At 42.6% G+C, this 24,858-nt stretch overlaps 1 protein-coding gene across 3 annotated transcripts in view; it reads right to left on the reverse strand.

Annotated features, from left to right (window-relative positions):
- The window catches only part of WIPF1 (WAS/WASL interacting protein family member 1), a 113,428-nt gene that overhangs the window by 34,880 nt on the left and 53,690 nt on the right, over window positions 1-24,858 (reverse strand). The window contains exon 1 of one of the 3 annotated variants that reach the window (XM_054722882.1): window positions 2,163-2,387. The exons of the other annotated variants lie outside the window; for them this stretch is intronic. The gene's annotated coding sequence lies outside the window, so the exon portion shown is untranslated. Of the gene's footprint in view, window positions 1-2,162; window positions 2,388-24,858 lie in introns of those variants that run through there. 3 annotated transcript variants of the gene reach the window in all.

Below are 24,858 nucleotides of genomic sequence, written 5' to 3' on the forward strand. Positions count from 1 at the left end.
TCTTATTCACTTTAAAGCTATTTACTGTTGCTGTGACATTTAAAGCGAAGCATTTGCACAATCCCAGACTCCAGGCCTGGAAAAGGGCATCTGATCCTTGTCTCTAAACTGCACTTAAGGAAAAAGTTCTTTAAATTACAGAGCGCTTCCTCCACCCTTAGTCGTCAGGTGGCCTTGGGCAATTACTTAGCCGCTCTGAGTCCAGTTCCCACAATAAAATGGGGAAAATGGCACCTATTAAGTAGGGTTATTAAATGAGGCAAGTGCTTAATAACGTTAGCCATTTTAAAAAAATAAAATAAGTGAAATTAAAGAGCCTCACCCACAGGAAAGGGCTCAATAAAAGTTAGTTTTTCCCCCTATTTTACGATGAGAAAGAGAAAACACAAGTTGATTTAAACCTTACTCCACATGTCCATATCTTTGTAAACCTCTGCATTACAAATAAATGGTGAAGGGAGGTGTGCATGAAATTTTAATTTTCTCAGAAAAGCATACTAATTAAGGCATTCCTTATTCTAGTATTATTTTCAGGAGTGAGGGCTGCAAAATACAGACAGAGGTACTTATGACAGGGAGGGGAAATGCTCTTTCCAACAAGAAGTAAATGTATGAAAATTTGGTGAAACAAAAATGAGTCAAACCGCAAGTAGCCAGAAACTTCCAAAGTAAATGACGTGTTCCCGAGATGTTAAGCAAGCCTTCAAAAGGGCATAAAACTTAAAGGGCCCAGGAATTAGGTAGCTCATTCCTCTAACGTTTTGGCATGGGTTGGGGAGCTCCCAACGTACAGGCCAGATCTAGAATTTGATATCATCAGTGATCAGGGCAAATTTGCTGCTGGCCCCACAGGGATGATTTTCAGGGGGATTTCTCTAAGTATTGCAATTCGTTCACAGTATGTGCAGTCCTTTCAAGGTTTAGATATCGGAGTAATTGAAGAGCTGTGAACAACTGACCCACAACGGAACTTTTCAAAGAGCCTTAGAAAACCCGACAGGTTTTAAGAGAATTGTTTAATCTCTTTAGACTACAAAATAGTTTTAACTAGATGATGTTCCAGTTCAGAAGCAAGATAGCTTTAGGAAGTTAACATATAATGCTTAAGACCCCCCATCCAAGTGAATAGTAGGGTATTTTCCACACGAATTGACCTCAAAACCTTTCCCAGGCTTCTCCTCGCCCTTTCTTTCTCTCTGCCCAGCTTTCTCAATTAGAATCTTCCTGCAGCCTTTTCATTTGACCACTTCTGCGTTTCCTACTGTATACCCTAGTCAGACCATTGAATTATTTAAAAGAACTTGTACTTATTGACTAAATTGGCAGGTGCCCTCTTAATATTTTAAAGCTTATTTTACATTATTTTATGAGGGGGCAGGGAGGAATGTAAATTCAAGTTACTTTTTCATACATGCCCCAAAGGAAAAAAAATTTTTTTTGATACCCCAAAATTTCCTCAACCCTGCTCTGTAGGTCTCTGGGTACTGGGCTTGAAATTTTAAAACTACAATATTTTATGCCAAAATATTAATCATATTAAATGTAAATAGTTATAGTGAATGCTACGGAATTTGATTAGCAACAGTGGTTGTGCACGGATTGCCCTGGTAGGATGTTGAATGATTCTAAAGAGAAATTGTCTTCTTAAAAGACTCTGCTTAGAAATGGTTTCGGTTGGGGTTTGTACTTAAGTAACGTCTGTCTGTAGCAGTAGAATGGCAACAGTTCAGTTCCATGGTGCTTTCCTTTGAAGTCTCCAATGACTCCCTTTACTTTAAAAGCATTTGCTGTTGCTGGCCAAAGCGACAGTTCAAAGGCAACCGTGTGGATAACTGCCCCATACACGGAAAAGTTACACTTCCTGACTGACATAAGCCCCGGTTTTAAATGGGGGGGTTGGAGGAAGACCGGTGGATCAAACAGTCCACGGGTCAGGAAAAATGCTGCTGATAATCTTGCTTACATTTTGGCTCCCAACACAAGTTATGAATCACCTGCAATCACCATAGCGGTGAAACTGGCATTCTGTGCAAGAGGAACACACCACGTGGTCTTCCATTGAAACACTGAGCTTTATCTCAACATACTACGGCCCATTAAAAGCCACTTAGTTCTCCCCTCTAGCTGATAAAGAACACACATTTAAATATAATTTTTCTTACCGTTAATGGATACTGTAGGAAGGCATGATCAGGGACACAGGCAGACAGAGAGCAAGGGAGAGATGAACCCCGAGAGAAAACGGTCCCTGAAAAAGGCATCATCTTCTAAGGCAAATGCGGGGTCGTTTTTGGACAGCCATTTTGGACACACTCTGGCCTCTTATTAAATGTGACATACTGAGTCAGAGGCAGACGTTCTTCTGTGGTTATTCGCTTCCTGTATGATTAATTTGTTGTTTGTTCCTTCCTCCTTTGCTGCAGAAAAAGAAACTAGATTGGTTTTACTTAAGAAGCAAGCAAGCAAAAAAAACCCAAAAAACTAAAACCAAACAAACAAGAAAACAACAACAACACATACACACACACACACACACACAAACAAAACAAAACAAAACAAAAAAAAAACACACCTAAACTAAAAGGATATGAGATGTTTCTCCTTCCCACAAGGTGTAACATACCTGCTTGGCACAGTAAGAGGAGGAGACTAGAACGTCCATCTAGTTAGCAGCCCAACTTTATTCTAGATACTTCCACAAAAATAATTGTTCACGGAATCCGAGATTCTTTCAGGAAAATTCCATTTGAAAGAATCACTCTCGATATTAACTATACCATTTAGTATTAAGAAAAAGAGTCACCCAAGAATTAAAAGCTCTCAAATGCACCAATAATTGGGACAAATGATTCCTCCTCATCTCCAGAGCGTTCAAGTGTATAGGGAGAAAGTCACAAATGCAGGTGAAGAGAGCTGGTCAGGTGTATGAAAGCAATTGCGTTCTAACAGGTGATTTCGTGCCCAAGTCAGGATACATGATACACAGCTCAGGCCATATGAAGATCCAGAGCTTTCTATGCCAGCATGTTTTGTTTCTGTCCTTCATATTTAATGGGGTAACAATAGCTCTCCCAGGAGATGCTGGACAAAGGCACAGAGACAATGAACACGGAAGGGAAGTCAGGTTTCTCATTAAAGGGCTCTAGGAGGTGGATGGGCAATGGAATGTAGGTAGAAAATAATTACCAAAAACTTGTATGTTGAAATAATCTGAAAATGCTCATAATTTTTTTTTCTAGATCCATCTGAAAGGATCAGATTTAATGTTCTCAATATATACCATATAACTCTGATAAAATAATATCAGTTGAAAGAATGAAAAACAGAGGCATATTTCAGTAACTAACCTTGTAACATTTAAACTTTCGGTCTTGATTTTCCGGGTTCTGAGAAAAATGGCATGAAAAGACAAGTTACCTAATATTCTGATAGAGCTGGGTAGAGCAGTGGTTCTCGCAGTTCAGGAGGCTGTTGGAAATGTGTGGAGTGGAGGACAGTGGGTTGGAATGGTATTTGGAGCCAAAATATAAGCAAGATTATCAGTAGCATTTTTCCTGACCTCTGGACAGTTTGGATCCACAGTACTTCCCTACCCTCCCCCCCGCCCCATTTAAAATAGGGGCTTATGTCAGTAGGATTCATGAGCGGAGCCAGGAACGCAAAAATTTCCTATGATGCTTAGGGCAGTCTCACCCAAAATACTGGAAATGCTTCTACTGAGGAAATGCTCCTACTGAGGAATACCGGCATAGTTGATGTCTAAGGTTCTTTCAGACTCTAAACTCTTTGAGAGATGAGTCCAGCTGCACAAGCAGAGTTATCATGATGCCAAGCCATGGCAGAATTCCTGAGCACAGAGCATTGAAGGATTAGTGACTAAGAATCCTATACTTTGCCTGGAGCTCTTGAAGGTATGACTGTATCCCTCCTGCCTAACACAGGGTCTGGAGTCCAAGGGACACTCACTGTGTGAATAACCCATGCAGGCGTGGGTCGGGGCAGAGGTGGAGGCCTGCAGCTCTCATCTGCTTCCCCCTCTACTAACTACCAAGTAAATGCCTGAGTGAACCTATGGGGAAGTCTAACTATAGTTGGGTCTAAAAAGAGAACATGAGCAATAAGATGATTTCTCTATGTATTTTGAGAATTATTTTTAAGTTCTTAAAGTGAGCACCCCAAACACACACACACACACACACACACACACACACACACACACACACACACATACTATGCAAAGGAGCTCATGGCTATTCTTATCCACCAGCAACAGCTCAGTTAGAAGGGAGTATGTCACTGAGAAGGCTGGAGCCTCTGAGACAGGCAAGGGAGTAGTTGTCTAGAGTTTGGGTTTATTTCATCTTTAATGAAAACTTGTAAATACAATCAACTTTGGACACATCTATGAGGTGTCTACCAGGCCCCCATAGGACCTAAATCTGATAATGTTTCTCCCCTGATTAAAATCCTCCAGTGGTTTCTCCTTTCACTTAAAAAGTCTAAACTCTCCACCTGGACTGAAAAAGACCCACAATATCTGGCCCCTCCCTAGTCCTCTGACCTCATCCCAAGTAACCTCCCTCTTGCTAATTTATTTTCTAGCCCTTTCTGTTAAATGCACCTATTTTGTTTGCGTCCTGGGCCCTCACACTTGTGAGCCCTCTCAGCAGGTAAGCTCATCATCTGGTTCCTTCTCATTCTTCAGTTCTCAGCAAAAATGAACTCATTCATGCCCATCTCTGCTCCTGTTTTCTTTTACGCATAGTACACGTCACCACTTGACATTTTCCCCATTGATTTAATGGTTTATTTACTGGTACCTCTCTCCCCACTGGAATTCAAGCTTCATGAGAGCAGGGACCTTCTTTCCTACTATCACCTCAGCATCTAGACTAGTGTCTGACACCTGGTAGGTGCTCAATTAATATTGGTTGTTGAATAAAAAAAACAATAATTCCTAAAAGTTCTACCAAAACATAACATTCCCTTAAGAGCTTAAAATTGTTCCCTGTGACACAGTGAATAACAAATGCCAAGACTAGACTTGAACCTTCTTGAGAAGGCTTAAGTTAACAGGAACATTTCCAGAAGAAGGAAAGCAGGTAAGTCCTTGGCAATCTTAGGCAGTACAGGTGGCTTATGAATTGGGCAGTGGGGAGAAAAAGCATGGGTTAAGAAAGCTGAAAACAAATAATCCAATCAGAAAGAAGCGGGGGAGGTAAAGGGAATGAGACAAGAAAAGATGGAGACGAGGGAGAGATGATGTGGCGGGCGGGGGAAGAGTACTTGATCACATCACTGACCCCAGGTTGCCTCGGAGGCCACACTCTGCATAGGATGAAACGCAGGTGTTGGACGTATAAGTGCTTTCTGACCTTCCTCCGTGATGAAGTGTCCCCAGATCAGCAGCAGCTTCTTAATAGGTAATGTTAAGGCTGAACCAGACTACAGAGATCAAAGTCCACACCATCACTTAAAGATGAGGACACGGGGGTCCAGAGAGACTAAGCACCCTGCTCATGTCATACCACAGGGCACAGCAGAGCGGGGCCAGAAGCCCGGTCTCGGCTCCATGGCCCAGTGTTGTTATTGCCTTTAGCCTCAGTTTAGGTTCAGAAGGATTTCACTTAATTCTTTTCTATAAGCATGAGAAGAGGCAGAAGAAAGAGGTAGGGAGAGGGCTGTGATGTGGACCAGAGAAATTGAGAGCAGTATTTGTATTGATTGCTGGTAGGGCTGTTATTACAACCAAAGGCCAAAGATAAGTGAATTGAGAACTCCAGGCAAATAAAGGCAATCACAATTTGGACCTCAATGAGAATTTAATTGTGCACACCCCACTCAATGTATAGACCAGCCTGAGCTTAATGATAGAGTAAAACAAGAACCAATAGGCTCTCAGACCAATCAGGCAAAGAATCCTCCATATTTAATCTACTGAAATAATAATAATAACAAGAGCAAAAGGAAGATTATAAAACAGCAGTGCATCTTGGAAACACCAGTCTTGGAAAGCAGTAAAGAATCAATCACAGCCAATGACCCTCCTGTGGTGACCCCGAATCAACAGAGACTGAATCAGGGCAACAGTAACATGTATAAATATGAGCGGGGCTTAAAAAAAAAAAAATTCTAATTTTTCAAGTTGTGTTTCCATGACTACCTGTTACGGTGTGGCATTTGCACTCCGGAAGCTGGGCTCCCTAGCAGAGAGCACCAAACTGAGCACCAAACATCTAGCTGTGAAAAGCAGTGGGGTACTGTCTGCCAGGGAGTGGCAGCTGAAAGTTCGGGCACCCTCTTAAAGAGCCAACACACAAAAATTCCCTGTGGAGCCACCCACCTTGTGCTCCAGCAGAGGGAGGGTGAAATGGACTGGAGCTGTGACAGCAGAACCCAGGACTGGGGAGTCAGGGGATAGAGCCCAGAAGGCAGACACCCCAAGTTTTCTGGGCTGAGTCATTCCCTCACATAGTGGAGGACATCTTTCCCACACAGACATCTTGGGGGAAGACAGTTGACACACCCTATTGGAAAACACCTTGCCCTGAGGCCAGTTAAGAGATTAAAAGTAACTATTAGCCTCCAGGCAGAAGCAACTGCCCAACCAGTTGAAAAAACTCTCCCCACACTTGAGGACTATCCTGGGGGCAATTCAAGTCAGAATCCTATTAGTTTGTAGACAGAGGCAGTTTCTGGAGGCTTTGAGTCTTTGCCTGATCCAATTAGTCAGAAGCAGCCTTTAACACTGTCCTGCACTAGAGATTGAGAGGTATAGAGGATCTACCTAAAACAGAGTCACAAACCCAAACAGACAACCAAAATGAGGAAACAAAGAAACAACCCCCAAATGAAAGAACTAGTGAATTATCCAGAAGAAGAGATAAATGAAGCAGAGATAAGAAAGTTATCTGAAACAGAATTCAAAGTAATGATGTTAAAAATGCTCAACAGTATGAAAAATAGTATAGTAACTATGAAAAAAGATGAGGACATAACACAAATAAAGAACACATTGGAAGGAATACACAGCAGATTAGAGGAAGCTGAGGATTGAATCAGTGAATTAGAAGACAGAGTTGAAAATATCACTCAATTAGAGAACCAAAAAGAAAAAAACAATTAAAAAAACAACAACAACAACAGAAGGACAGCTTAAGGGAGCTGTGGGACAATGTGAAATGTAACAATATTAGAATAGTACATGTGCCAGAAGAGACAGAAAGGGAGAAAGGAATAGAGAAGGTGTTTGAAGAAATAATGGTAGAAAACTTCCCTAAACTGGTAAAGGAAAAAGTCACACAAGTTCAGGAGGCACAGAGAACCCCAAAGAAGAAGAACCCAAACAGACCCACGCCCAGACATATCATAATTAAAATGCCAAAAATTAAAGACAAAGAGAGAATCTTAAAGGCAGCAAGATAAAAGAAAACTGTTACCTACAAAGGAGTTCCCATAAGGCTGACACCTGATTTCTCATCAGAAAATCTACAGGCCAGAAGGGAATGGCATGAAGTACTCAAGGTGATGGAAAGCAAGGATCTGAGACCAAGATTACTATATCCAGCAAGGTCATCATTCAAAATAGACAGTTAAATAAAGAGCTTCCCAGACAAAAAAGAAAGGCTAAAGGAGTTCATCACCACCAATCTAGCATTACAAGAAATGCTAAAGGGATTGCTGCAAGGGACTGCTGAGAAGAAGAAACCGAGAGAGAAACCTAGCCATACAGAATTAAAATGGCTATAAATAAGTACCTGTCAATAATAACCTTAAATGTAAATGGATTAAATACTCTAATCAAAAGGTGTAGGGTAGCTGAATGGATACAAAAACATGACCCAACTGTATGCTGTCTACAAGAGACCCACCTCAAAACAAAAGACACACACAGAATGAAAGTGAAGGGATGGAAAATTTTTTTCCATGCAAATGGAAAAGAAAAGAAAAAAAAAGCTGGAGTAGCAATATTCATATCCAACAAAATAGATGTTAAAAGTATCATGCTAAGTGAAATAACCCAGTTGGAGAAAGATAAATATCATATTATCTCACTCATTTGTGGAATATAATGAACAACATAAACTGATGAACAAAAATAGAGCCAGAGGGGGGGAAATATTCTAGAATATAGAAGTAATCCTGTTCTTTGCAGATTTTTATATTTCCTACAACTTTTGTGATATCATACTATGCTAGTACAGTTTTGGTAATATTATTATACTTAAAATTCTTTCATTCTTGAAATATTAATGTTTATTGCATGTAATATTACTATATGTAAGATAATTTTTCTTAAATAATTGGTGTTTATTGCATGTAACATTATCATATTTAAAATCGTTTTTCTTGAGATATTAATGTTTATTGCATGTAACATTATTATATTTAAAATCGTTTTCCTTGAAATAAAAAAAAGAATATAAACCACAACCCAGAATAGATAAGCCCTTATCAAAAACAGCCCTTAAAAATCAAAGGAAGCCTGAATCTAAGAGAACTGCAAAGCAGGAAGCAAGAAGTGACCCGAGTACAGATTTGGCGCCTCTTCCTGCCCCTGTTCCTGCAGACCTCAGCACAAAATACTCTCAGCCACCTTCTGGAGAACCTGAGATAGACCAAAAATCAAGAGCTTAAAGGAGAAATGAAGCAATCAAACAACTGAAATATCAAGTAGAAACTGGAAAACAGCTTAAAAAAAATCAGTTGGAGAAAATTCAAAAAGAGAAAGCCCTTCTCCAGGAGCTGGAAGAGTTGGAATTGGGTGTTTAAGGATTAACAGAAAGCAAGTTGGTTACCAGAAAGCACTGCAAACACATCTGTTAAGCTCGTTGCTGTACGCGTCTGCCCATATTTAATGTTCATCTTTAATTTTAACCATTTGCTCAAGATTCTGCATGTGTGAAATTATTTCTAATGCTTATTAAATTGATTTTTGCACCCTGCATTCTATATCATGTCAATATCCCATCTAATAAAAGAGTAATATGCAAATTGACAGTCACTCTAACACACAAGAGTCTGCCCCCATGTGGTCAAAGATGGCTGCCCCCATGCAGACACAAGATGGCCACCACAAGATGGCCAGCAGGGGAGGGCAGTTGGGAGGGACCAGGCCTGCAAGGGAGGGCAGTTGGGGATGATCAAGCCTGCAGGGGAGGGCAGTTAGGGGTGACCAGGCCGGCAGAGGAAGGAAGTTGGGGGCGACCGGGCCTGAAGGGAAGGGCAGTTGTGGGGGACCCAGGCCTACAGGGGAGGGCAGTTAGGGGAGAGCAGTTGGGGGGACCAGGCCTACAGGGGAGGGCAGTTAGGGGTGACCAGGCCTGCAGGGGAGGGCAGTTATGGGTGACCAGGCCTATAGGGGAGGGCAGTTAGGGGCAAACAGGCTGGCAGGGGAGCAGTTAGGCATCAATCAGGCTGGCAGGGGAGTGGTTAGGGGGTGATCAGGCTGACAGGCAAAAGTGGTTAGGGGCAATCAGGAAGGCAGGCAGGCAAGCAGTTGGGAGCCAGCAGTCCTGGATTGTGAGAGGGATGTCCGACTGCCCATTTAGGCCCGATCCTACCGGGATCAGACCTAAACGGGCAGTCAGACATCCCTCGAGGGGTCCCAGATTGGAGAGGGTGCAGGATGGGCTGAGGGACACACACCCCCGTGCACGAATTTCGTGCACCGGGCCTCTAGTATGATTATAAAAAACACACGTGAATTTTCTAGCTAAGCTTGACAGATTGAAAGACAAAAGTCTTTTTTTTTAAGTAGGGATGGTATTTGTCACATAAATGAATAGAGACATTTTACATTAATAAAACATGTTTGTATCCCTCAAGAAAAAAAAAGAAAAGCTAAAAGCAAAATTCCAACCAACCAAAGAACAAAAGAAAAAAACCCTTCAACTAGATTAGCACTGTCCAGTAGAAATACAATGACTCATATGTGCAGATCTATATTTTCTACTAGCTACATTAAAAAGAGTAAAATAAATGAAATTGTAATAACATATTTTATTTACCACACTATGTGTTTGAAAAATATTATCGTTACACGTACTCACAATAAAAACCCGGGAGGCTCTTGCTTCTCCTGATGTGCCATGGAAGAAGACACCTGGGGACCTGCCACCACATTCAACAACTCTTCCCCAAGCAGGGCTATTTGCCAGGGTCAGGGATATGGCAGGGTCTCTTAATTACAAGGCAAAGATTTCAAAGTGGGTCGCCAACATCCAATACCAGTGGTCCCAGGGGGAACCCATGTGAAATAGAGAGAAGTTTCTTACAACTCAAGGGGCGAAGCGGTGGAGAGCCCCATTTTCACATCCTGCCATGTATACTCTTGTGCACACACACAGGGAGAAGCTACTGGCATTCGGAGAGCTGCATGTTCCTTGTGGTTGCTGATCACTAGGTAGGAAGCAGAATGGAGTCTCTACAATGATCTCTGGGGTGGGGACAATAGCCATCTTGTTCCTTATTCAGACTTCTCTCCAACTACATGGTTACACGGTGCCTCCCACTGGAGGACAGAACCACATGCTCATGAAACCAGTTCCTTGGGCTACTCAGGAAACAAAGGTCTCTACAGCTCTGCACCTTTGGGCCTGACATCACCCATCTGAACCCTGCAGGAAGGGCTCAGCGACCTGAGACTTCCCCTGGGACCCCTGACTGCACTTTCATGCCTGGCTGGTGCAGCTGCTACGTAGGGGAGGCAAACCCAACCTCCCTGCATAAGAACAGGACGTTGGTAGGTATCATAACGATGGGGGCCCTGCTGCGATTCAGACCTGGGGACCAGGGATGCCAGACGACATGCAATGTGCCAGACTGCCCTACTCAGGAAAGAATTTTCCCACGTGACCGTCAAAGGTCCTGTTGGACATTGGTGCATGTGGAAAAGCTGTTTATGGTTATCTGAGCTTAGATCTCATCTCCATTTTACATACAAACGCAAAGTAATTACTGCACTATGTATTAGTTCCTGAATTTTCCAGTAATGCCACTGTCATATAAATGAAATACTATGTTTTGCTTGGATTTTTACCAAGAATTGATCACCCCTCCTGGAAAATTATGTGCCCAAAGACATTGCCATTGAGGTAAGAGTCTCTAACTCTTACCAAGGTTAGTTCAAAGTTACAGCTGTCCCATTTACGGTGATTACAGGTGTAGATGCAAATACCTGACCACTTACTCCACTTTGTTTGATAATGAGTTGTAACTGATCACTTCCAAATTGAAGGTATTTTGTAAGTTATACTAGAGGCCTGGTGCACGGATTTGTGCACAGGTGGGGTCCCTTGGCCTGGCCTGCAGGGATCAGGCCAAAACCAGCTCTCTGACATCCCCCGAGGGGTCCTGGATTGTGAGAGGGTGGTTCTCAGGTGATGCACCCCATAATCGGGCTCCCTCTTCTCTGGTTCCAGGTGCATCATCTGAGACCTGCAGCTGCCAAGTCATGGCAGCCCAGCAGCTCTTGCGTTGAGCGTCTGCCCCCTGGTGGTCAGTGCACATCATAGCTACCGGTCAGGTGGTTGAATGGTCAGCCAGTTGCTTAGGCTTTTATATATATAGATTCCTCCTATTCCTCTTTTTAATTACAGATAAAAATTACATGGATTTTGGAGAAAATTATGTGTGAAGGTTCATTGAAGTGTGTGAAGGGGACATTAGAAAATATTGTTATTAAAAGTGGGCATGGGGTCAGGGAAGGCTGAGAGCCACTGTTTCCGGTGCTTGGCAGATATTTGCATGTCCCTGGGCTCTGTTTAAAGTCATGAGCAGAGTTTGATGGCTCTGCTCACAGCTGCTCTCTACAAATCTGGGAGGGAACCTTGTCTCTCATTTCCAAATGGTCACAGATGTGCAAGGTGCTTTTTCCTCCTGTTTCTTAGCAGGCCCTGCTTTTCTCAGTGGCTTGCACCCAAACAGAATTTGTTCTACCCCACATTCCCATCTGACTTTGCAACTCCAAGAACTTTCGGCCTCCCCCTTGGCAGCTCTGAAAACAGACAGTTGGAAAAACACTACCAGGTTGTCTCCTAATGGGATGGCGACCCTTTCAGCCACAGGAAAGACAACGGGAAGTGCTTCCTCCTGGACCAATGCACACACGTTGTTCCCTCAATTCCAAATAGGGGCGCAGGGGCAACAGGATCAGAAAAGGTGCAATCACAGGGTGATTAGCTTCAGCATTTGGAGGGGGTGCAGTGGGGGGTGTTTTGTTTTGTTTTGTTCTTTTGCTTAATGCTAACTTTCCCTGCTTTATGGAAGCTGCTTCCTTCAGTCTTGGACCATTTCATTCTGTTTCAGAACCATTCCAACAGAATGATCAGTTGGTGGCTTATGTAAAAGCAACTCCATGACTACATTTAAATATTGACTAGTTTGAGAGTAACCAACCACAAAGACTTGAGGTATGAAAACCACATGTGGTTTATGTTTTGTAGGATACCCTCAGAAAGACAAATGGACAGTGTAAAAAAATAAAACCAAACTAAATGGTCTCTCCCTGCCTCACCCTTACCGTCATTAAAACAACAACAACAAAAACAATTAACAACAAACAAAAAACCACTAAGCAACAATTAAACAGAACCCAACCCGGGTGTTCCTCTTGTCTCTTGGGTGACAGTTGTGTCCTAGCAAAGCAAATAAGTAGCTGACTGGGTGCTGTGGGGCAAAGGTCAAGAATAACCTGTTAGCATAACCTCCACTTTGGCCAGCATCCCCTTCCACCCCTAACCACGGTCCCTTTCCATCACCACAGCTGTCTCCTTCCAGATTAGCTTCTCCAACTCCAGGCTCTGCCACTGATGCCTTTCCTGGCCCCACAACCAAGCTCTCAGCCCTCTTCTCCAGCCAAAACGACAAATACACAAAGAAAGTTACTTTCTAGTAATAAAGATGTTTTCTTTGATCTTTTTATTTGTGTGTCTGACTGCATGGTTAACCAGCGAGCAGGGACACTGTTAGAGCCCCTGTATGTAGCAGTCATTCAACACGCACTGTCTTAGGTGTAGCGGACATGGCAGTGAGCAAACAGACAACATTCTCCACCCTCATGGAGCTCACTTCATATCTGAGTCGATGCTGTGCCAATAAAAAACGAAGACCAACCTTGAAAATTCCCTGAGCAGATGAAACCAGTAAAGTCATACAAGCCAAACTGAATTTGTGTATTTTGCAAGACTAACTTGACCTGGGTCATTTCTTGCTTTTATGCCTCTGGAAATCATAAGCAAAACTTGAACTGTTTCCCAAGGTTGACATACGGTTAACCACTGACCAATGCACTATCATTTAAGCTCATCCTACTATCATAACCAATCACTGTGAGGAATAAGCAGTCACTGCTTTCTCACCCTATCAGCTGCTTTATAACAATATGCCCCAAGCCTCACTCCATGTTTTGGTTTGAGTGCTCCTGGTTTGTAAACTGTCTTTTTGGTGTGTGCACAATAAGTTTTTACTGATTACTACTTTGGTGATTCATTGGTTTTGCTCCTGTTATTTCTGCACTTTTGACAATATGATGGAAGGAACAGGAATTTGTCCCCGTTTTGTGCAGTGCGGGTGCTGGTGTGGATCCAGCTCATCTGATCCTACAGGGTCACTTCACAAGTCACTGGCAGGGGAAGGGCCAGTCAGGCCGAGGCTGCTGTGAATGTGGGGTGCTCCACAGTCCTTGGGGGGCAGTCATTTCTATTTGAGAACCAGTCCATACAAGTATACTTGAGGGTATGTTGATGGGCCAGCCCGCAAAAGTCTATTGAATACATAATGTGATTAAACCGAAACTTCAGTTCCAAGTCTTCAAAGGAAAGGACCTAGAGGGGGCGGAGGGGAGAGAGGTTCATCACTCTGGGGCGCGCTCCAGCCTCAGCCTCTGTCCCTTCCCCCAAGCCAGCCCCACATTTTCCCTTGACCCCACTCGGAACCCTAGAGGCTCCTGTCCCAAAGTACTTCTGACCCACAGGTCATGATTCCCTTCCCCAAGATAATACGATCTCATCGAAATGGAAGAAGGAAATCAAGTTGTTGCCTTTAATTTCATTTTAAAAATATATTTTTATTGCCTTCAGAGAGGAAGGAAGAGGGAGAGAGAGATAGAAACATCAATGATGAGAGAGAATCATTGATCGGCTACCTCCTGCATGCCCCACACTGTGGATCGAACCCACAACCCAGGCATGTGCCCTGACTGGGAATCAAACTGTGACTTTCTGGTTCATAGGTCTACACTCAACCACTCAGCCATGCTGGCTGGGCTTGCCTTTTAGTTTTAAAGAGAGAGCAGTTGTTAACCCAAATGATGTTCAATTAATGGTCTTTTTGTTGAGATGAAAGAAGACATTTGGTTGGAAGGAGACACCATAGAGTAGAGTCACATTGTCTAGGGTTAACTTCCTTATGTTTCTCCCACTTTTTATAGTCAACTTCCTTCAAATAAAAAAAATTTTTTTATTAAAAAATCATACATGGAAAAATTTGGAAAATATAAGTAATAGAATTTTAAAAAATTAATCGTCTGCCTCCTGCACACCCCCTACCAGGAATCAAGCCCACAGTCCAGGAATATGCCCTGGCCGGGAATTGAACTGGTGACCTTTCAGTGCATGGGAGGACACCCAACCAACTGAGCCACACCGGCAGGACTTTTCAGTGCACTAGGAAAATGTCCAAGAGCTCTTTGGGGCTTTGGGGTGGTCTCAACCAACTAGGAAATGGAAGACAGAGCTTATTTTCAAGGCTGCTTTTTTTTTTTTTTTTTTTTAAAGTGATTGAGAAATGGAGAGAACAATAATGGTCTGTGCATGTTTTCAGAGGTGGCATATATTGAACTGAGAGAAAACAGGCCTTGGGGCAAGATCTGAGCAAGTGAGAAACAAAACCACATTCCTATTATTATGCCCAAGTTCAGCTCAAGATGATGGCACTCTGACGTGAAGGACAGTAGTGCCAAGAGTCAAATAGAGCTTCAACAGAATTTAATACCACACAGAAAACACACACAGGATCCTACTCTTGTTGGCTGACAACTCATGGAAAACCAATGTGAAGATCACCAATGTGAAATTTTATTTTCCAAAGGACAGAGGCTTCTGCACACAGGACTTTCTATCCAGTTTTATTCCAGTTGCAGAATACACTGCACTCTGTGGAGGCCCATTTCTGATAATTCTTCACTAGAGGTGTCTACTGAATTCTCTTCAACCTCTAACTGCACACATGTGGAGCCAAGGTTTTCTTCCCCCACCTTGTATCTTGAAAATACAGATAAGAGTTTTTTAAAAAATGCCTAGAGATACACAGAGATGAGGAATCTCAAAATCTTTAGAGGCATAAGCAACATGTAGAAGTGTAAGCAATGGGAACAACAGTAACGCGTTCCTTTCTACTCCGAATTCATTAGAAATTACTATCTGGGACGTGTCTATCACCAGCCTTAAAATGCAGCTTTAAAAAATGTCTTAAAATGATAATACATTCTAAAATGCTCCAAGACAATAGAAAAGACAGTGTACAACATATTACTCGGGGAAATAACTGGTACCTGTTATCAGTTTGCTAAGATTTGGGCTTTTCCAAAAATAAAGTCCATGAAAGGACTGGATCAACTCAGCGGGTGAATTTACTTAAGTGTAACGCCCACTCCCAACCCTTTCTCCACAAGAAAAAGCAATTACATTTTTTAAAATGTAAAATTAGAATGTGGTAAAAGTCAAATCAGTTCTTTTTTAAATGCATAAATTCGGAGTATAAAAATCACTACAAACTTATTATATTTAAATATCTAGTTTTGTTTTCTTTAGCATATGTATAGAAGCACTTAAGAATTTAGAATTTATTCTGGAGATACTATAAAATATTACTATTTTCATGACAAAAATTTATGAATTTATGGAAAAGGGCATAATATTTATAAAATGTGTTAGTAAAAGCACTATACATGGTTGTTTATCAACATTTAAAACTATTCAAAGATCAATACTAACAATATTTAAAGTACAATAAAAGGAAAATTAAGAATGACTATTTTTATTGTAATAAAATAAAAATAAAGTTATAAAAAATAATAAAAATAAAAATCACGATTGTTTTTTTTTTTTTAGGAATGGCTTTACTTAAACTTGCAGTTTCTAAACTTTAACAGGACCAGAGAATCTGGAAGCATCAAAAGTTAAGTAGAAATCCACATTCAAAAGCGTCCATGGGATTGTCAGAAAGAGAGAGCAGGCAAAGGGTCATCTGAGGACATTATTTCAGCCTAAACTTTGAGTATCATTCAAATGGGGGAGCCAATGCCTGATATTAACAAAGTGAGGTTTTCTTCTGCTAAACTCAGATGACATCCCACCCTATCTGCCAAAATTAGTGGAAGAGAAATCGTTTCATGAAGTCATGCACAGACACGAAATACACTAGTAAAAGTTTGCTGCCATCCATCCATCATCACTTTGCTTGGCTAGGCTGGTGGCCAGCAAGAATATCGCCCTCTGCAAAACTGTTCAAAGCAATGGCGTGGAGGAAGTGGTGTGCTGATACTATGAAAAAAAAATCCCTCAGACACAAAGATAGTTCAAAAAGCATCTGTATATGGCTCAGAGGAAACAAACAGCTCAGCTAATTTAACTCCAAATAAACCCAAGAGACCAGTTTACCTTGGCCATAGCTACACACATGTGCAGGAAACTGAAGGATGGCAACTGTCCAGTGATTTTCTTCTGTGCCAAAGCAGATAATAGGGCAGGGTTATCCATCTGAGGTCAGGAAGAAGAGAAGATACCCCACCCCACATGGCTTCTGAGAGAGACTCACAATGTGTAAGAGGACTTCACACCTTTCCATGAGGCAGGTGGGCCCTAGACCACTGCTGAAATGCAAGTTTGAGGTCCTTTCTTGAAGCCACTACTAGATCAGAAGCTAATCTTGAGCCTGTAACACATGGTCTCTCCATTCTTGAAGCCTTTCCATGGGTCTTCCCTCAACAGTGTTGTCCTTACACAGCTCACAAAGGAGAAGGACATCTAAAACAGTTGTTCCATTTGTCAGCCTTGGGCCGAAATACATTTTACAATCTTTAAAATGACCAACATTGAATTTTCAACTTGTGAGCATTAAAAAATAGTCTCCAAACTAAATGAACACATCAGCAGCAAAGATCCTGTTATATTTGGCTTTGAAAACCATTTGGAATTTTCTGAAAATGCAGCTGTTTTTTTTTTTTTCTTTTTTCTGAGAGAACAGGTGGAGACTGCTACCCACATCTTTAAAAGGTCCTTATTTTTATTTTCAAATAACTTTTATTTGAGATCATTAGATGTGTCAGCAAAAGTCTTTAAATTTTTTTTTTTCAATCCAGGGTATGTATGGCTATTTTGACCTTTTTATTGCTAACAGGGTTAAGGAAGCTCAAACAGCCCTTTGCTTTTGATCACTTGATGAAATTTATCTCACAGCTCAGGACCTATTTATTTTATTTTATTTATTTATTTATTTATTTATTTATTTATTTATTTATTTATTTATTTTTGTGAGAGGAAGGCAGGAAAGAGTGATTAATCTTGATTATCAGAAACGTGTGACACTGACCTTCCACTGGGTTGTGAGATATTTTTTAGTTCAAAACATTTAATACCCAGATCATACGTGGAGGCGATGAAAATGTTTCAAATGCTGCATTCCCTTCTTCAAGTGTTGGGCATAATATTCAAGCTGGGGGCACCGAAAGCAGAGATTTTTGTCTCAGCTAAACAGCCGACTCAAAGGGTCACTCCAAACTCTGCAGCCCGTGAAACCCAGCGCCATCTTCCCGGCGGCTCTGGAAAGAACACGTTGAGTAATAAGGGATGGAATGCTTTGTGTTCAATGTTTCCAGAGCTAGTATCTGGCCAAAAAATACCACATCACAGGCATCTGGGGAAAAGAGATGTCCCAGAAAGAACAATGATCTTACACAGCCCTGGACCCCTACAGGTGTTCTACCCATTTCCCGCTGTCTGCTTCATGCTGAGCTATAGGCACGGCAGCAGGCAGCCATTTCTATCAGTCATGACTCCAGCGCCGAGGTGGTCTGAAAGTGGCCATGGTCAACTCCCAGGGAGTGAAATGCTGTTTTGACCACAGTGAAAACACAGGGAGTGGTGCACCGATGCGGGTCCATGGCAGTGAGAGTGAGCGGGCGATGGTCTATGAGAAGGTGCACATGGGCCATGAATGTTCTCCAAAAGGTAAGGCTCATTCAGCCACAGAAAATAATTAGTCCACTGGCATCTCTGTGAGTAGTTGATACATTAGACTATATTTTCTTGGCTGGTCCACGGGATGGAAAGAATTGAATAAGAAGCCAGAAAATAGACAAGCTGCAGCGTGAACTGATGCAGAGGTGGAAAGGGCATGGCCTAGAGAGGCCGGGGTTCAGAAAAGGCCTCTGAGGTTTTGTTTCATTGCCACAGTTCTTAGCCACATCATTTCCTTTGAGGATCTTACCAGAAACTAATGGGCCTTAGAAAATGAATTGGTATGCTCGTCAAATTCATCTTGTCTCTTCAACAGTGTTAAAGTTTTTTGTTTTTCACCCTTTCTTTATTCTCTGAGTCCTTTTTTCAGAATAATTTAAGGTCCCGTAATTACAAGAGCTCCCTCAATGCCTACGTTCCCCTTCTGCGATCAGCTGCAGCTGGACCCACCCTGGCCACAGCCAACTGGACAAGACCTCCGGCCCAACGGTGGCCAGTCTTCAGGCTGGAGAAGATCCTGTGAGCTGGCCAGGCATGGGAACTGCTCAAACAAGGCAGCCCGGCTCCTCCCTGCCTCAGAAGTATGACCTGGGAGTCACGGAGATGAGCCCATTAGTGGCACCAGAGAAGTGAGAAGAGACAGAAAGGAACAGCTGAGCCAGTTAACTGGTGGACGTAAGACAGGAGATGATCCGTCTCCTGGGACTGAGGGCAAATCAGGGCTTTCCAGGCACCTAACTGAATCCTAGTTTGGAATAATTCTAATAGTATCAATATTAGCAATAACAACAATAATAATAGCTAACATTTATTGTACCTTTACTATGCGCTGCAGAACATTCTCGGCATTGTTACAAGTATGAATTAATTCCTTTTCCACAGTAACTCTATGAAGTAGATGGTGGTGGTGGTGGCGGCACTAACGCACAGATAAGTTAAGGAGCCTGACGAACGCTACACAGCTCGTAAGTGGCAGAGACACAACCTGAAGTCAAATGGCCTCGCTCCAGAGTCCATACTTCCAACCAGTATGTGCCTCCGTGTGGGGACAGTCCTGAGTTTTCCATCTCCTTTATTGTCCATCCTTATAATAAAGCCCCTTTCTAAAGGGGGCCTGACAGAGAGTCTATTTCTTGCTCCCTTGTTGCCTCACAATCAGCATTTTTTCTTGGTTCTACTCATTACGAATCTTAGTAACTTAAGTGTACATTTATTAAGTCAAGAACTATTTAATGCTTACTGTGCACCAGGAACGGCTATGAGCGTTGCCAGCGGAAGATGAATCAGCCCTGCTCTGGCTCTCAGGAACCTTCTGCTTAGGTCACACTGCTGACCTTATGCATGGAATCTATCCTCTCCTATCCTTGTGCATACTGTATCCTGCTTTTGCTTAATAATGTATTGTATCCTGAGCTCACTGATAAAATAATGTCTCAACAGCACATTTTAAAAATCACCATGACAAAAACAGACTAGGAGATGATAGCTTCCTCAAAGCTCTTCCTCCCTAGGATTCTGGCTCAGAGCCACGGGGATGGCAACAAGTCATGCTCAAGCGGCCTGGAACCACTCTGACGGAGCAGGTGCCTGCGGGCGGTGCTGCAGTGCCCCTCCCAGACACCGAGGGCAGTGCTGAGCGCTGGCAAGGCCTCTCAGAAGGATGAACTCTGGCCTCTCCGTCCTATAGTAACTCACTGTCAGTGACTTGTTCACAGTCTGGACGCCCCTCGCCGCCACACAGGCATTTATATGTGTCTGTGAGCTGTGGCACCTGCAAGATGGGTGCTCGCAGACAGCAGGTGTCCCTTCTATCTTCCACCCTGCAGCACCCAGCTCACGTCTTTACATTTGACAGGCCTTTAATGCACATTATTTATTTATCTATTTTTATTATAACAGTTGACATATAATAGTTTCAGTGTACAACATAGTAACTTTACATTTATCTACCTTCTGAAGTGATCACCACTGTAAGTCTAGTAACTGTCACCTTACAAAGTTATTACCTGACTGATTATATTTCCTGTGCTTTAGATTACACACCCCGTGACTTATTTATTTTATAACTGGAAGTTTGTACCTCTTAATCCTCTTCCCCTTTTTCACTCTTCCCCCACCCCTTCCTGCTGGCGACCATCAGTTAGTTCTCTGTATCTACACATCTGTTTTGGTTTGTTTGTTCATTTGTTTCATTTTTCAGATTCCACATATAAGTGAAATCTTACAGTATTTATCTTTGTCTGACTTATTTCACTTAGCATAATAACCTCTAGGTCCCTCTGTGTTGTCACCGATCCTTTTTTATGGCTGAGTAATATTCCGTTGCATATATGCACCACAGCTTTTTAATCCACTCACCTGTTGATGGGCACTTGGGTTGTTTCCATAGTTTGGCTATTGTAAATAATGCTGCAACGAACATGGGGGTGCATATATCTTTGAGTTAGTGTTTTTGTTTTCTTTAGATAAATATCCAGAAATGAAATTGCTGGGTCATATGGTAGTTCTATTTTTAATTATTTGAGGAACCACCATAGTGTTTTCCATAATGGCTGCACCAATGTATAATCCCAACAACAGTGCATGAGGGCTCCCTTTCCCCCACTCTCTTGCCAATACTTGCTATTTGTTGTCTTTTTTATAATAGCCATTCTGACAGGTCAGAGCACATTTTAAATGATTGCTATACCCTAATTATGACAATAGCATAAGTCTATTGTGGAAAATGGTGAATGCACATTTAGAGAAAATAAATAACCTATAATCCTACTGGGTAGAAATACATAGTTAGCTTTTTGGAATATTTCCTTCTAGTCTTTATATATAAAAATGTTTTAAAATTAGCATTACAATGCATGTAGTTTTGAATCTAGTTTTTGTTATCCTTTCATGCCACTAAATATTCTTTGAAAACATGATTTCTATACCAAAATTTAACATTCCCCTATTGCTGGTCATTTTTTATCTCTTACTTTGGTTTTATAAATGTCCTAATATTAATATCCTTATAAACAAATTATTGTGCTCAGTTAGGATTATGTTAGAATAAATTGCAAATGGCCCACTGGGAAGGCTCATACTTCCTCTGGCATCATAAAAGAATGCTCCCTTCATCACATTCTTGCCAACACTGAACATTGTAGTTTTAGAAAATCTTTATCCTAGTTTGGTTTCTTTTTCTTTTTTTTAAAGTATACTTTATAGATTTTTTACAGAGAGGAAGGGAGAGGGAAAGAGAGTTAGAAACATCGATGAGAGAGAAACATCAATCAGCTGCCTCCTGCACACCTCCTCCTGGGGATGTGCCCGCAACCAAGGTACATGCCCGTGACTGGAATCGAACCTGGGACCTTTCAGTCCGCAGGCCGACGCTCTATCCACTGAGCCAAACCAGTCAGGGCCTAGTTTAGTTTCTTCAAAGGGTCAGAACAGAGCATGTATTTCAACTCATGCTCCTAAATAAGATGTCACAAGGGCCACTGACAAACAATGTGAAAGAAGCCTATCACCTATAGTCCCCAACTTCAAGCTCCTGAAGCCTTAAAATGCTTTAGAATTTAAGCCATGGAAATTGCTGTAGAAACCACTGAGCAAGCAGATCCAGTAACCAAAGCTCAGAGGGGCTGAGTGGTCTGGGTAACGTATTCGAGTTAGAACTAGACTCTAGTCTTGCCCTGTGAGATTCTAGAACAGGTTTGACAACCTAATGGAAGTAACACAGCACTGTCATCAGAGTGAAAATATAAAGGAGAAGAAAAAAAAAAAAAGGAGCATAAAAGTACATTTGAAAAAGAAGCCATAATTGTTCTAAATTTGATTTTATCTTCATGACACCAAGTCAGAATAAACTGTTTGGCACACAAAAGCAAAAACTCACATCTAAGTACTATTCTCAAGACCCCTGCTTAAATCTACAACAATTTTATTTTCCCTGGAACTATTAAAATATTCAGCATTGATCTGTTATCTTCCCCTTCAGCCAACATTTACTAAGAATACTCTGTGACCAGGCACTGTGCTAGGTAGCAGGGGAAGGGTCCCAAGGTAAGAAACAAGGGATTCATTCTCGGGGCGGTGTGCAGGGAGATGTGTGAGCAAATAAGCCTACTGCGTGTGACTGGGTGGTGAGGGGGCACAAGGTGCTGTGGGACGGGTAGCGCAATGGGTACGAAGGCTTCACAGAGGAGCTGCACAGGAGCTGTGCCTGTGCTGGAAAGCCGTCTATGGGGCAGAAGCGGGGGAAGAGCGTCCCAGGCAGTGAGAGAACAAGACTGCTTGTCGGCTGTGGTGAGACACAGTGGCCTAGGGAGACGAGCGCTGGTGGGAGGTGAGGCTGAGAAGGTATTCTGGGGTCAGCGGTATCCAGGAATTTGGACTTTTGCCTGGAGGTGCTGGGGCCCCGGGGGATGTTTAAGCTGTGGTGCCATGGTCCAATTTGTGCTTTATCAAGCTCACTCCGATGGCCTGAGGATAAATCGAAGACTTTGAAGGCAAGAGACTTATTTGTATCCGTTCAGGCCACCGGCTTTGAAGGTCTAAATTAGGGAAGAGGCAGAAGAAATGTAAAAGAGAAGATGGATTTGGGGAATATTTAATAGGAAGAAATAAGACACAGAGATGGATTAGACATGGGTGGCATTAATGAGATGGGGAAGGAAGGAGGAGATCCAGGTTTTGGCGGGAAAGGATTTGCACACATGGACCTTGAGATCTGGCAAAACATCCAGTATATTCAGAAAGCAAATGGAAATACAAATCTGGATGATCAAACAGAGTCTATGCCTTCGGTTGGTGATGATGCCACAAGTGCTGCTAACGTTACTGCAGTTTGATGGCTACATTAATAATTGAGGGAGATTCAAGTTTTCAGTGAGATGTTAGTGAAAATAAAAGTGTATTGTTTTCCCCATCCAGTTACATGGTTTGGGTTAAAATTCCCTGAGTCAAAGGGTTCAGCATAGCTTGACTTGCACCATCTAAAAATCAGTTTAATGCTTTGTGGATGGGCACAAGGACTCCTCATATACCCCTGAAATCCACCATGATCGGTATTTACTGTGTTTGTGAAAGACTCCATTTAAAAAACAAAACAAAAAAACACCATGTAGCCCTGACCGGTTTGGCTCAGTGGATAGAGCGTCGGCCTTCGGACTGAGGGTCCCAGGTTCGATTCCGGTCAAGGGCATGTACCTTGGTTTCGGGTACATCCCCAGTAGGGGGTGTGCAGGAGGCAGCTGATCAATGTTTCTAACTCTCTATCCCTCTCCCTTCCTCTCTGCAAAAAAAATCAATAAAATATATTAAAAACAAAGCAAACAAAAAAACCACTATGTAGTACCGCTAGTCCAACTCAGAAATAAATCAACTTTGAAAACTGTTCCCACAGCTGCAAAAGGCAAGTGATTGGCACTAATACGTAAATCAGGGTTAGGGGAGCTCGGCTTATAATGAACCTTTCACCTCCTCTGGGCAGGTTGTCACCAAGCCATGTTTCAAAGTAGTAACCAATCAGCCTCCCTGGTGGTCTAGTGGTTAGGATTCGGCGCTCTCAAAGTAGTAACCATTTTTCTAATGACAGGTAGGACTGGAGTAGGGAGATGGATTCCTGTAATGTTCAATCTTCTTAAACTTAGGCCCTGTGAAAACATGAATCACAATTATGTTTCCTGGGCCCTGCCTGACCTCTGCTTATTACTTTCCCAGGCATAACCACTGCAGGTATTTTCTTTCCAGATAGTGAATAGCCTGGGATGCTACCAATAGGTCCCTCTCAGGGAACCAGGGAACTTACGACCCAATTATAGGTTTAAATTTTGCCCTCCTGGACCCCAGGTTTGTCATCGCCTGCTCACAGAAATGCCTTCAGTGTTCCATTTTATTGGGGGTAGGGCAGGGTTATATTAAAAATATTTAACACCCAATAAGGCCTAGGGGCACTAACCAATCACAACGATGTCTGATGTGAGAACAGGGCCCTGGGGCACCCCACGCTGTGCCAGGCACCAATCCTTAGTTGTTCGAATTATGAGAGAGATCTTTGAGGTCCTGGGAGTCCATTCGCATGGCTGAGATTGGTAATGAACCAACAACTAGTTTTGAAGCAAGGCTCTGCCCATGCGAACAGACTGAATATCAGCTGCTGAGGTGAGGGCCGCTCCTCCCCAGGGTCCCCGTGGAGGGTTAATGGGGTGGGAGCTGACCCAGTTGCTCTTCAGCACTCTAGCTCGTCCTGAGGGGACAGAGCCCAGCCCTCCTTCCTGAGCCTGGAGCTGAGGTCAGTGCCTCCGGGTCCTGAACCACTTCCAAGGCTCTCAGAAGCTCCACTCATGTCTCCTCGGGGCGGGCTGGCTGCAGACTCCCGGCTCCCAGGCGCCTTCTCCGAGCAGCCTGGCCCAGCTCTGCCAGTTGGCACCAGCAGACTTCTGTGCAAGAAGATGGTCAGGTGTTTCCTTCGGGGTTTGATGGTTTTCAGTCCATAGGTGTCATACCACCCAAGTAGCCCTCCCACTCTATGGGGCAGAGGCCAAAAAAGAGACGTTTCCCACAAACCCTTTCATGTCAAGGATTGGTTTAGCAACCGCCTGAGGTTTATGACTAGAGCCCACGTCTCAGGTCCATC

This window comes from Eptesicus fuscus, chromosome 11, assembly GCF_027574615.1.
Source record: "Eptesicus fuscus isolate TK198812 chromosome 11, DD_ASM_mEF_20220401, whole genome shotgun sequence".
NCBI classification, from domain to species: Eukaryota; Metazoa; Chordata; class Mammalia; order Chiroptera; family Vespertilionidae; genus Eptesicus; species Eptesicus fuscus.